This window comes from Numida meleagris, chromosome 1 (assembly GCF_002078875.1).
Source record: "Numida meleagris isolate 19003 breed g44 Domestic line chromosome 1, NumMel1.0, whole genome shotgun sequence".
Lineage (NCBI taxonomy): Eukaryota > Metazoa > Chordata > Aves > Galliformes > Numididae > Numida > Numida meleagris.
Window position 1 is genome coordinate 3,024,636 of NC_034409.1, and position 12,237 is coordinate 3,036,872.

The window sequence follows — 12,237 nt, forward strand, 5'->3', positions numbered from 1 at the left end:
ACAGTCTTTTTCTCTACAATACGTATCGAATAGACATGTTCTTGGGTTGCAGGTGAAGATCATAGAATCACAGAATCATAGAATGATTTGGATTGGAAAGGACCTTTCACATCATCTAGTTCCAACTCCTCTGCTAGAGGCAGGGACACCTCCCACCAGACCACATTGCTCAAAGCCCTGTCCAGCTTGGTCTTGAATGCCTCCAGGGAGAGGGCATCCACAACCTCGCTGGGCAAGATGTTGACATCTGCCTCTTGAACAGTTCTATGTTATTTCTGTATGAATTTCTGTATTGTATCAATCCTGCTTTCTCTCCAGTGAAGACACTACATTAGGTTGTCAAAAGAGGCAGCTAGAACTTTGTCACAGTCATCCATATGCACGGCAGACATTATCAGAGACAGCACTATTTTGAGACCAAAGCACTTAGTCTTCTACAGAGCTTGTGTTCCAGCTTTTTCTGCATCACTTACCAGAGACCTTGACTTGCTCAGGACAGATTTCTGGCCCAGACTGTGTCAAAGTGACTCTTCAATACAATGTGACAGTGAAAACTTAGAACTTCATTCACAAGTTGAGCACAAGATTTGTGGTAACACAGGGAAAACTTAGGAGATGAGTGACTATGGTCCAGCTGCCTGTGTAACTATTTCCAGCACAGCAGCTATCAACTCTATGGCTGCTTCTGTAGCAAAGGTCACCATCCATGTAAATCATCACTGAATCTGCTTTTTGTTATGGCTGCCTGCCTCGTATGACTGCGTTTTCCATTACAAATACTATTCACAAGTGTCCCAGTGACTTGAACATATCTGTAGATGCTGCACCATTAGCAATAATGGTAGTACAGCAGATTTGTATTGGAACAGGCTGCCCAGGGAGGTGGTGGAATCACCGTCTCTGGAGGTGTTCAAGAAAGGTGGAGAAGTGGTACTGAGTGATACGGTTTAGTGGACATGGTGCTGGTAGGTGATGGTTGGACTAGATAATATTAGAGGTCTTTTCCAACCTTAATGATTCTGTGATTCTATGATTCTAAGCCTTCCAGCTTCTGGCTCACTGATAAATAAGAGAGCACTGAAATCTCTACTTGACAATCAAAGTAGAGGCAACACTCTTATTGAGATGTGGCTGTAGGCAGGCTGTACAGGCTGTACTTCAGTGACTAAAGGAAGGTCATACACTCACCAGAGCTCTTTTTCTTTTTATGTCCAGTCTCCTAGTTTTCTACCGCATCCTCCAGAAGAGGCCATTGTGCAGTGTTGACACTAGTGAAAAGGCATGAAAGCTCTCTGACAGGGAAAGTGTCATTCGTCACATGTAGAGGAAGTTTAGTTTTGCTGTCACTGGAAAGTGATGTTCTGTCCTCTCCTATCTGACTGAAGCTGGAAAACCTCAGGAAGTGATAATGAGGCAGTGTGGGACTGTTCCATGTCTGGGTTTCCAACACGATGTGAGAAAGAAGATCTCGGAAGATGCAGAAAAGAGAATTATCTGCAATCTCCTTGTCAGCATCACAGTGTGGTGCAAGACCACTTTCTTCAGACAGTCTACCCATGCAGCTGAACTACAGAAATAAAGCCAGTGGGTAGACAGGTGGACAGGCTGGTGGATCCAGAACACAGACACCACTTTTCCTGTACACCAGGACCCTATAGCAGAGCAGATCTCTGCTAAACTCCATGTTACCATCATACAATACTGAACTAAAGAGAAGCAAGGTAATATTAGCAATTTCCCTTTGCAAGCTGTGTGCATCTCCAGTCTCCACTGCAGAAACCTGGTCACGCTGCACAGCCCATGCAGCTGTCTGTCAAGGACAGATTTCACCTCATGCCTGGGTGGAGCCACAGGGCACATTCTGCCACTCACATGATGGAGACAGTCAGACAGTATGTTTGCCTCTTATTTTAATGCTGACTTACCCAGGGAGCACGATAACCAGATGTTTTAATTCTAGATAAATTACTTCTTCCTGCAAGAACTGCTGTAAAAAATAAAAAAGCCCTGGAGGGGAAAAAAACATAGCACAGCTTGTTGAGCGCTACTTCAAGGAGTGCAAGCATTCTGGGTAATGGCTTTCAGAGGAGTGCAGGCATGGGGGGGACAAGGGGGGACACTAAACAACCTATGTGCTCTGATGAGCAGAGAGAGACTTGGAGAAAGCAGCAGCCAAGACGGCAAAGAGATGATTATAGATACCACTGCTCTGCAAGAAGCGAGGGCTGTGGCTTGTGCAGTGTTAAGGTAAATGCAGAAGTTGCAATGTGCGAGTTGTCTGTTGGGCTCTTTTGCCAAGGAAATTTGACAGCCATGTGGCTGAAATCATGGCAGGAGTGTCCACGCCTGATGTACTGACAGATCTTTGGGAAGGATATAGAGGATGCTCAGTTTTGATCCATATTTCCGTTTTTAGGAAAGGAGTGTGCTACCCAGACTATCACAGTCAGCTCTGGCCAGGCAGTGAAACAGCAGACTCATGTGAAAACTGCCCACTGGCTCTGTTTGATGATCCATAGATAAGTTAATTAACACCCTGCTGTGTCTGACCTACACAGGGCCAGAGTTTGCTGTTGCCCTCAAGGTGAGTCACGAGTTATTCAGATTGGGACTGTGGGAGCTATTGCACTTGCTCCTGAAACTTTGGTGTTCACTTCCCAGCAAATGGCAGTAAGGTAATGCTTGCAAAATGAAAAACAGCCCTTATATATCTCTCCATCCATGCAAGGTATCAGCCATTGGGTACATGACTGAAGTGAATAAATTAGGAGTACCAATGTCCTGTTTCCATGAATCATGAAGAGAATGGGCAGACCTTCAGAAATCACAGAATCATGAAATCACTGAGGTGATATAGTCCAACCATCCACCTACCACCACTACTGCCTGCTAAACCATGTCCCTAGTACCACATCTACGCGTTTCCTGAACAAGGAAATGTGTTGAAACAAGTTCTCATAGTACTTTGCACTCTCTAGCATCACCAGAAGCATCTAAGCACAAAGTATCTGAGAAACTGGGCCTTGGAGCAGTTCAGGATATGTTTTAGGACCTCCATCTCAAATCCCCAGGCAATAGGGCTGTTAGGCTGCCCATACCAGCATCGCTCTTTGGAAATAATGTAATTTGCTGCAGAGTGGTAATGGGAAACAGATGAGCAACATAACCCAATAAGCCACTTACGCTGCATTTCTACAAATGCAAACTTGAACATACGGTCGTGTTTATGTTTTGGGTGTGCAGAAGGGAAAAAAAAAAAAACCTAAAGTCCTGTTCTTTATCATTTGATTGGCCTGGACACTGGGAATATGATCATTACACTCCAGAGACAAAAGGGGGAGATTTCACAATGTCCTTTGGTGTCTAGACCAAAAGCAATAAAAGATCACACAGTCCTGTGCACCTCATCATAACAGCATTATTCAGGGGGCAACCTGTCAAACGGGCTGAAAAATGGAATTTTCAGTGTTTTAAAGTTAATTTGATAATTTTATTATCCTGTGAGACAAGGAAGTGATTGGAGCCAAGGCATACTCTAATGTCTTGTTGAATACTCTTTGATTTTTTTTTTTTTACAGCCACTGAAGTCAGTCAGAAGTTCTGTATTATCTCATTGTAATTGTCTCGGGGAAAGGCACTTCAATAATTTTTATTACCTTGGGGAATGAAAATGTATATTTTATTTGGTAATTTCATGGTAACAGCTTCCACTATGTAACAAACTCACAATGAGCTGAATGGAGGCCCATCGTTATGCACTCCCTTTGAAGACATGGGACGCACAGTGTGCAAGAATCACGCAGCAGATGCACTCACTCATGCTAGGGATAGGAGCTGGCAAGTCCCTTGCCAGGCATATTAAACACCGGCAGAATCAAAGAGGTCAAGAGGAATCATAGAGTTGTAGAATCGCAGAATTGTTTGAGTTGGAAGGGAACTTTAAACACCATTTAGTCCAGCTCTCCTGCAATGATGACTATTGCCTGTGCAATTTGCAGTGTATCTCAGCTCCCAGGCTTTATCACAGCTAGAAATGGTCATGAGGAGGCCTCCTAGCCTCGTGTCTCTCCTCACAAATAAACCTCAGATGTACCTTCGTGAGCCTGTTTTCTCTTGCTGCTGATGCATTTTCCATGGCTACTTATAGCATCACTTACGCTCTTATCTTCTGATCAGCCCAAAACCCAAACGCAGTCACTTCCAAGTACCCTTGAGGTAACACCAGCACTAGGTAGATATTAACTCTGGAGACCAAATAGGAAGAATGGAAACAAGGTGTTACCATTTTTTAGCAAGGAAGTAATCACTTCAAATCAAATGTGGTCAGTGCCACAACAGATAAACCAAGGAAGAAAGAATGGAAAGCTCTGGGCAGTCTACAAGAACGACCCACGGAGAGGCAGAGAGAGTTATAGAAAGAACAGAAGAATAAACACAGGAGAATGGGTAGTTTGTGAGCATCAGAGAAGCAGGAGCATGGAACAGCCACGCCAAGAGAGGCACTGTGAAGTGACTTGAGAAGGAGCTAATACAGGGGCACAACTGTAGTTTTCTCCATCCTCAAGGGATAAATCTTGTCCTGCATTTACCCATTGGTTCCAGAATGTTTTGGCAGTTTACATTAGCTCTTGGCTGTATAACTCCGGATTAGTACTGATATTCCTGTTCACTGAGTGTTGCTGCACCGGCAGGAATAAAGTAAGCAGAAGGCACTGGTTCATGAACTCTTGTAGTACCAAAACTAGGGGGCTACCAGTGACATTATCATGCTGAACAGAAAAGGAGGTCCTCCACACCGCACATAAATAAACTGAGACGCACCTAGAAACAGGGAAAAAAAAAAAAAAGCCAAACCAATTAGATAAACTCACAGAAGAAAAGTCAGTCAAGGGCTTCTAAACACAGAGAAAACAGCTGCTGCTCATGTCCCTTTTTCATCCCACTGGAGGCTGGGGAATCACACTGGGGAAGTGTCGCTGTGTGGTGCCATGTGCTTATACTATTCCCCAGGCATCTACTATTTTAGCTACTTTTGGAGGCAGAAAGCTTTGACTGACCCTCTGCAGCCCACCTTATGCTCATATCATTTGTGGAGTAACAGTTTTAAGTATGAAAGCTAAACGTCTGTCTCTTTCTTCTGCAATGGCAGGCTGCTGCAAATTTTGAGAGCATTTAATGCTTGAGCTATGCACCCAAAATCTTCCTGCATTCAGTCACTGTCTCTGTTACCATTCTGTGTGTTTTGTATGGCAGACATTATGTGGTATGCTTGTCACCAAGGCTGTGTGTATGCTGTGACTCAAAAAAAAAGCCCCAGGCAATAGCTGGCCTGGTTTAGGAGAGTGACAAAAATTAGATACCTAAGTTTGTAGAGAACAGTCTTCTCCTAGACTCAAAGATAATTTCCTCCAGAAATGATTTCTTTACTCACACTCTGCTGGAGGTTATCACCTCTCAACCATAGAATCATAGAATGGCCTAGGTTGGAAGGGACCTCAAGGACCATCAAGTTCCAACCTCCCTGCCATCAGGGTTGCCAGCCACTACATCAAGTACTAGCTCAGGGGTCATGTAACTTTCCCAAGAAAGTATTCATCTTCCCAACTCCTGACTTGTTGCAATTAAAACACAAAGTATTTGTAGTGGGTTGGACCATATAAACTAAGCCCATTCAATTTCAGTGATACACATTAGGGCAACCTCATCAAAGAGCTCCATCAGCTGATAGAAGGAAAAGATCAGTGTTTTTATGAGAAGTCAGTCTGATTTATAGAACAATAGCATATAATAGGTTCAAAAAAAAAAAAAAAAAGCTGGATGTCTCTTGTCCAACTCTATGTTCTAGCAGAACCAAGTAGATTGGCTTGCTGTGAGTTTGTCTAGCCAAGTTTTGAGTATCTCCAAGAATGGAGATTCCATAATAGTCCTTTCCAGTCTTTGAATATCACATGGTGATTTTTATACTTTTTTTTCCATATAGTTAAGAATTTGCCGTGTACATATTCTGTGCTTCCCCTGCTCTACAGACTCTTATTAGGTCTTTGCAGATGGCAATGTCTCACCTATGCCTTCCTTCCTGCAAGCTGAGCAGGCCCAGCTCCCAGCTTCTCCTTGTCCATCATTTGCTCCAGGATCCTGAACATCTTGGCGGCCCTTTGCTGGACTCATTCCAGTATGTTCACGTCTTTCTTGTCCCGGGAATCTCAGAACTGCACGCAGAACTCCAGAAGGGGCCTCACAAGTGTTGGTAGCTGGAGAAGAATCACTTCCCTAAACCTACTGGCTCTAGCGTTAAGGTTAGGGTGCCTAACCCGACCATACCCTACCATACCCTACTGTGTATGCAGTTTGCCACAAGGATGCACTGCTGACTGTGCAACTTGTTCGTCTGCCAAAGCCCCCTCTCATTTTCTGTGAAATTACTCCCCAGCCAGCTGGCATCAGCCCACAGCATTATGTGGGGTTATTCAGTCCCAGATGCAGGGTTTTAATCACAGCATGAGTGGCAAGAGCAGTTGAGAGTCCTTCCATTTCTTTATGTTCTCCTAATTAAGAGCCAATTTAACATTCAAAGCTTAGCATCCTCTTTTGAGATTACCTAGATTGTAGTGTGTGTTGAAGCACAGTAGTGCCACCAGACCCTATTTCAGACCCACAGTGCTCACATTAAATACTGAAGAAACTGTTAATGCATTCCACTGGGAGACTTCTCCACAGAACCACCAGGGATCACGAGAGTGTATGTTTGAATAATGAGGTCCTTGAGACAGAACTCAATTTTCCTTCAACACAATACACCCCATTCCAATTCATTAAAAGGTGCAGACATTCTCCTGTATTATCTTTCAACAAGTGGCAATTTTTCACACAGATTCTATCAAGCAGACTGGTTTCTAGCACACAGATGTATTGCTTGCTCAAACAGCCATAAGTGTCAGGCCTGGAGTTAATTGCAAATTGATTGAATGGAGGTTACATTAAAAAAGATGCCAGAAGTTACAAATTCATTAACAATGTTGAGAAAATACTTCGTGCTTATACAGGACCTCCCACTCAAACTCTCTGCAAATAGTCTCAAGCCAGTGCTGTCTATGTATTGAGCCATACTGCATTCTCCCTATTTACATGAGGAAAAAAAAACAAAAAAAAAAACTAAGACGCAGGAAAGCCATCATTTTTCTTTCCCCTAGAAACATTAAGATATAGTACCTTTTTCCAGCTTGAATACCAAGCTGAGACACCACCACTGTGAAGGACTTTCAGTCCCCTTTAGCACTGGCTGGTTGTGCAGACCACAACCTATGGAAACCAGCAGCCAGAAGCCTCCAGCTCTGTCAGGGCACGTCCAAGTGGTGGGGTCAGTACAAGAATATGCCATCCTGAAGCCATACCTTGTTCAAGCAATATCACATCTCCAGACAGTGCACATTGCTTTGGAGCCAGTGTTGTAGATTCTGAAGAGGGGCCAGTCTGGATGTGCTCATCCTAAAGTAGAATACTTCCCTCTGGTCCTCACCGACCAACATAAAGGCATCCTCTGGTATAACTCACAGAACTTCCTTTCACGTATATCCATGCATCTATTTGAATCATCAAGGTCGGTCTTTGTTGATTTTATTGAATAACAGACAAACTAGAAAATTAAGAGGGTTGCTATCATTAGTATGTACAAAATCTTGAGTTGAGTATCAATGCATTGTTTGCACCTTCTTTCCTTTGCCTGATACAGCACATCACCCAAATTATCACATTCGTAATTTATGTCCTGAGTTTTTTTAACTATGGCTTTACAGCAACAACTATCCACTGTCATTCAATTCTTTCCTAAGGCTTAAGATTTCTGCCAAGCCACCTCAAACTCTCTTCTATTAAGAATAAATTCAACTCCATTAACTCAACTCCATTAACCTTTCCTCCTGGCTAAAGGTTCCTAGACCACCTCAGGGGCTGCTGTTTCCTCGTGTTCCATCATTCTTTTATTGTGGAGTATGAAAATGAAATAAGAGCATAAGATTGGGACTGTGAGGTTTTTCAAAGTTGATTAGCAAATGTGAAATATTATAACTTCTGACATGAGTTCTCAGAGCCAGACCACAATTCTTTCCTTACTGGGAATAGGAGTTGGATCTGTGCTAGAAGAAGGCAGTAAGTGAAAATACAGGCAAGTAGGCAGCCATAAGATATACCATCAGAACACTGCAGATCAGCAAGTCAGCTCCATCAGGAGGTGCCTTTTCTCAGTAGAAGGGCAAAAAATTGATCACTGCTCCTTGTAGCTAATGGAGCTTTAATGCCATGTCTTCCTTTAGGGTTTGGAATTAATGTGTGGTGTAGGACCACACATTAGGCCATTTCCAGCCTAGATCTGGCCCAATTGGTGTATCTGGGAAATGACCAAGTGCTAAGGGAGACTTGCAATTTAGAAGTTTCTAATAGGCTGATGGATTTAATGATACCAAATTGGCGGCCCAGACTGTGGCATCCTCCTTTGGTTTGTGGATATTCCTACAGAAGCAGAGCTCTTAGGGTCTAAAAGGATTGTAAAGGATTTGATGATAGAGTCCCTCAAGAAAAACCTTTGTCCTTGAGAAAATCACTTTCACACAGATTTCACAAATATCTTTGCACTCTACGACTGAGAAGGCTTGTCTCAAAGTGTGGTGTGGGCTGAGATGCTTTGAGAACACAACCTCAGGTCTCCCCAAAAGCTTAGAAAGCTAAACCTCAGCTTTCCATCAGCAAAAGGAAAAAGGTGATACTTCTTTCCCCTTCATACATAGCCCTTTTTTTCTGACCAATTTAAGTCAATATCACAGTTGTACACCTCTTTTGCTGTGTGTCTGAACAGCAGCTAGCAGTCTCACCTAACACTTTACTCACACACGTTTGGTCCAGAAGGTTGGTAAACACCTGCATGACATGTGAGAACTTCTCAGACATCTCACACATGCAACACCTGCCTTGATTTCACTTGAGGATATCCTCTTTTCAGTTTTGACCGCTGAATATAAAAGGAGATCATTTTATTTCCCTTTGTACAAAGCAGAAATTGAAATACTTCTTATCTCATGTGCAAGACTTCCGACAAAGTTGTGCCAGCAAAAGAACAATAATTAGCATTTCTTTGCAATGTTGCAGCAGGGGCTCAAAGTAATTATCATACAATGTCTTGCTGCACCACTAATAGATGCTTACTGTAAGATCTCCAGTACCAACACAGGAGGTAAATATCCTCATGCTGCTCTGCTTCTGGTGGCTCTTTGAAGCTCTTCTCAGTTATTAAGTCATCCTCAGATCTCTATGGCTGCAGACCTGCTGATAGACCTCCACGATGAACAGTTATTTTGGAAACATTATTGAGGTTTAAGATCAAGACCCAGCAGCGTGCTGCCCAAAGCCATTGAGAGGTTTCATTGGATTTAATGGTGATTTGTTATATTAATTTCAACAGTGCAGACTCTCTAAAGTAATGACCTCTGTTTTGTGAACAAAAAGGAAAACGTCAGTAGGCGTTTGGGTCAAAAAGCTATCCTTAGACTCAAAGAAAGTTCTGCCAGGAGGTTAATTTTATTTTCAGTTATTTGGGAAATTGAAGTAGCATGTTTTGACGTGCAGTGTGATTGATGGTTTATTTTTTTCTCATTACTTCCTGATCTGTTTGTTAAGTTGTAGCACTCTTCCATGATAACTCTTGCAGAAATCGAAGTCTTGTGGATTTGGGCTATGGGAATCCCTATCTCGCCTTTGAGCTCCCGGCTAGAGAGCATCTCAGCCTGGTAATGGCTGGAGGACATGTTTAGTTTTAGCAGACCCCTAGAAAATGAAACAACAGCTAGGATAGTTAGAAATTTGTAGGAATAAAAGGTATTAGTGGATACATTTCCTTACATGGCTCAGAAAAAAGAAGGCCCACAGCCCATGGCCCACAGTGATTAGAATTTCTTATTCAGGAGAAAGAGTTCAGTGTTTGTGAATCTTGTTTTAATCTCTTAAGTTCTTGGGTGAAATAATTTGGCTCCATCAAGTCCACTGACCAAATCCCTGCTAATTTTCCTGAAGGAAGATATTTCATCTTTTCTTTCAGTGCTGCTTGCTGGTGTTACACTTTCTATTCCAGAAGTTAACAGCTAAGAAACAAAAAGTATCTCCAGTTTATTAGCAGAAGACAGACCTAAATATGCATTTGAGCACAGAGCAATGAATCCTCACGTAGGAATGCTTCATAAACTGGAACCTGCGATAAGTAACTGGGATATAAGCAACCAGATAGAACATGAAGCTTCCTCATTTCCAGTGAAACAGCATCACCACAAACAGTTCCTATCATCACCATGGAAAGCCATTAATCCATACCATGACATTTACATTATTGCCAAAAATTAGCTAAAGCTGCATGATCCTCTGTAAGGCATCCATTTTTAAGGGAAGATGACTTGTGTCTCAGTAGAAGGATAGCACTTGTAAAGCCCATCCAGGTGTATTTGGATTCCAGTCCATCACTCACCAAAATGGCATCTCTTAGCTGAACATAATAAGCTCAACGATCCCACAAATGTAGTTGACTAAATTCTATGCAATTCCTCACATACCATTAAAGCAACTGGAAATGTGATTGATGGTATTAGAAAGTAATAGGTCCTGGTCAAAAATCTGTGCCTGCTTCCCACACTGGTTGCAGATTAGAGGACTAAAGACAGGGTTACAAAGACAGCTGCTCCTCTATCTGGAAAATCGGGTCGTTAGGAAGATAGGGTGAGTCTTTTTTTTGGTAACGCTTTCTTATATTTTTAAACGTCATCTCCGGAAAAATTCTAGATCAGCAGACTTAAAATTTCACTGTCATCTAATTTGTTTGTTTGCTTGCTTAGCTATTTCCTGCATGGGAAACAGTTTGGGGAAGTTCCTGGAAAAGAAAAAACTGATACAATAAAAATAAGCACAGGAGAAACGATGTGGAAAGTGAAGACAATGCTCATTTTGTGATGAACAGGAAACAGAAGATTGAGGAAGGAAAAAACTCTTTACTGTGAAGCTGAGATACTTTTGAAATATAAAGACTTTCTGTAACAGGCTTCAGAAATGCTTAATTTGAAAGATCATTTCTCGCTTCACCAAAACTGTGGAAAGTTGTTAATGAGACAGACAGGTAGACAGTGTTGATTCGGGCTTTATATCCAGCATCATAATAATTTTGCTGCAGCAAGGCATTCTTCACCCCTGAGAGAACCAGATTTCACACTGTAAGACAGGAAAAAAAAACAAGGAATCACAATTAGCCAAACTCTTCTGTTGGGTTTCCCTACTGATTTATTTTGCAATTAGCTGTGTTTCAACTCTGGTATTTTATCAGACAAAACAGTAGACCAGCACCGAGCTTCTTGAGCCTGAAATCCTGGATTATATCAGACAAATATGCTGACAGCTCTCTTTACCCAGTTCTGTGTGATGCCCAGGAGACTCACCCTCTATTCTTAATGACCAGCCACACAAAACCAACCAAGACACAACTGAGAGACCCACCTACCACGGCAGACACAATTTTTCTGGGTTTGAAGGCTCCAGGATGCTGAGTAAAGAGGCTTCTGGAAGTATGTAAAGAAATACATCTATAATGCTGGTCCTAAAGGAAGGGCTTCATCATTGTGCCTGTGCAAAGTAATGAAATAATCAATTTTTTTAAATACATGATGTTTTGAGCCCACACAGTCAGTGTTATAGAAAATACATATACCTTCAAATTTTAACCAAATGTCACTGAGTCTCAAAGCATCTTCAAGAAAAGTTTTAAAGAGGAGGAATCAAGGAGAGGAGAGACGTATTAAAGTGGTTTAATTCGCCTCAAATGAAGTCAGGTGGTCCTGTTGAAATCCCAACTCCATTGGTTCTAGTGTCATGGGGCTACCTGTTTTTGATGAGAAGAGTGTGATTCAGCTGCACCTTCTCACTCTTTCACATCAGCCAAATGCCCACCTCTCCTCCCACCTCACTTTTGTTTCACAGTCACTTCCTTCAGTTGAAGTACAATGGCAGGTCTCTGGATCAGTATTATTGCAGCATCATGCTGCTGCTTCTTATCTATTCATCATCCTTTTGCCAGGGATTTAAGGGGGATTTGAGGTATCCTTGATTGTAATGATCTTCAGGAATTAAGGGTATGAAGAAGATCTTAGAGGCCCTTATGCCTTCTAGGCATTCTTGTATCTCAAACTAAAAAGGAGTAAACATTAACTCTTCAAA

At 42.2% G+C, this 12,237-nt stretch overlaps 1 long non-coding RNA gene across 1 annotated transcript; it reads right to left on the bottom strand.

The window, feature by feature from the left end:
• Window positions 10,902–11,954, bottom strand: LOC110392834. Its single transcript, XR_002434643.1, has 3 exons — window positions 11,732–11,954; window positions 11,521–11,646; window positions 10,902–11,238 (listed from the first exon to the last, which is right to left on the bottom strand). It is a non-coding gene; the product is annotated as an uncharacterized LOC110392834 (long non-coding RNA).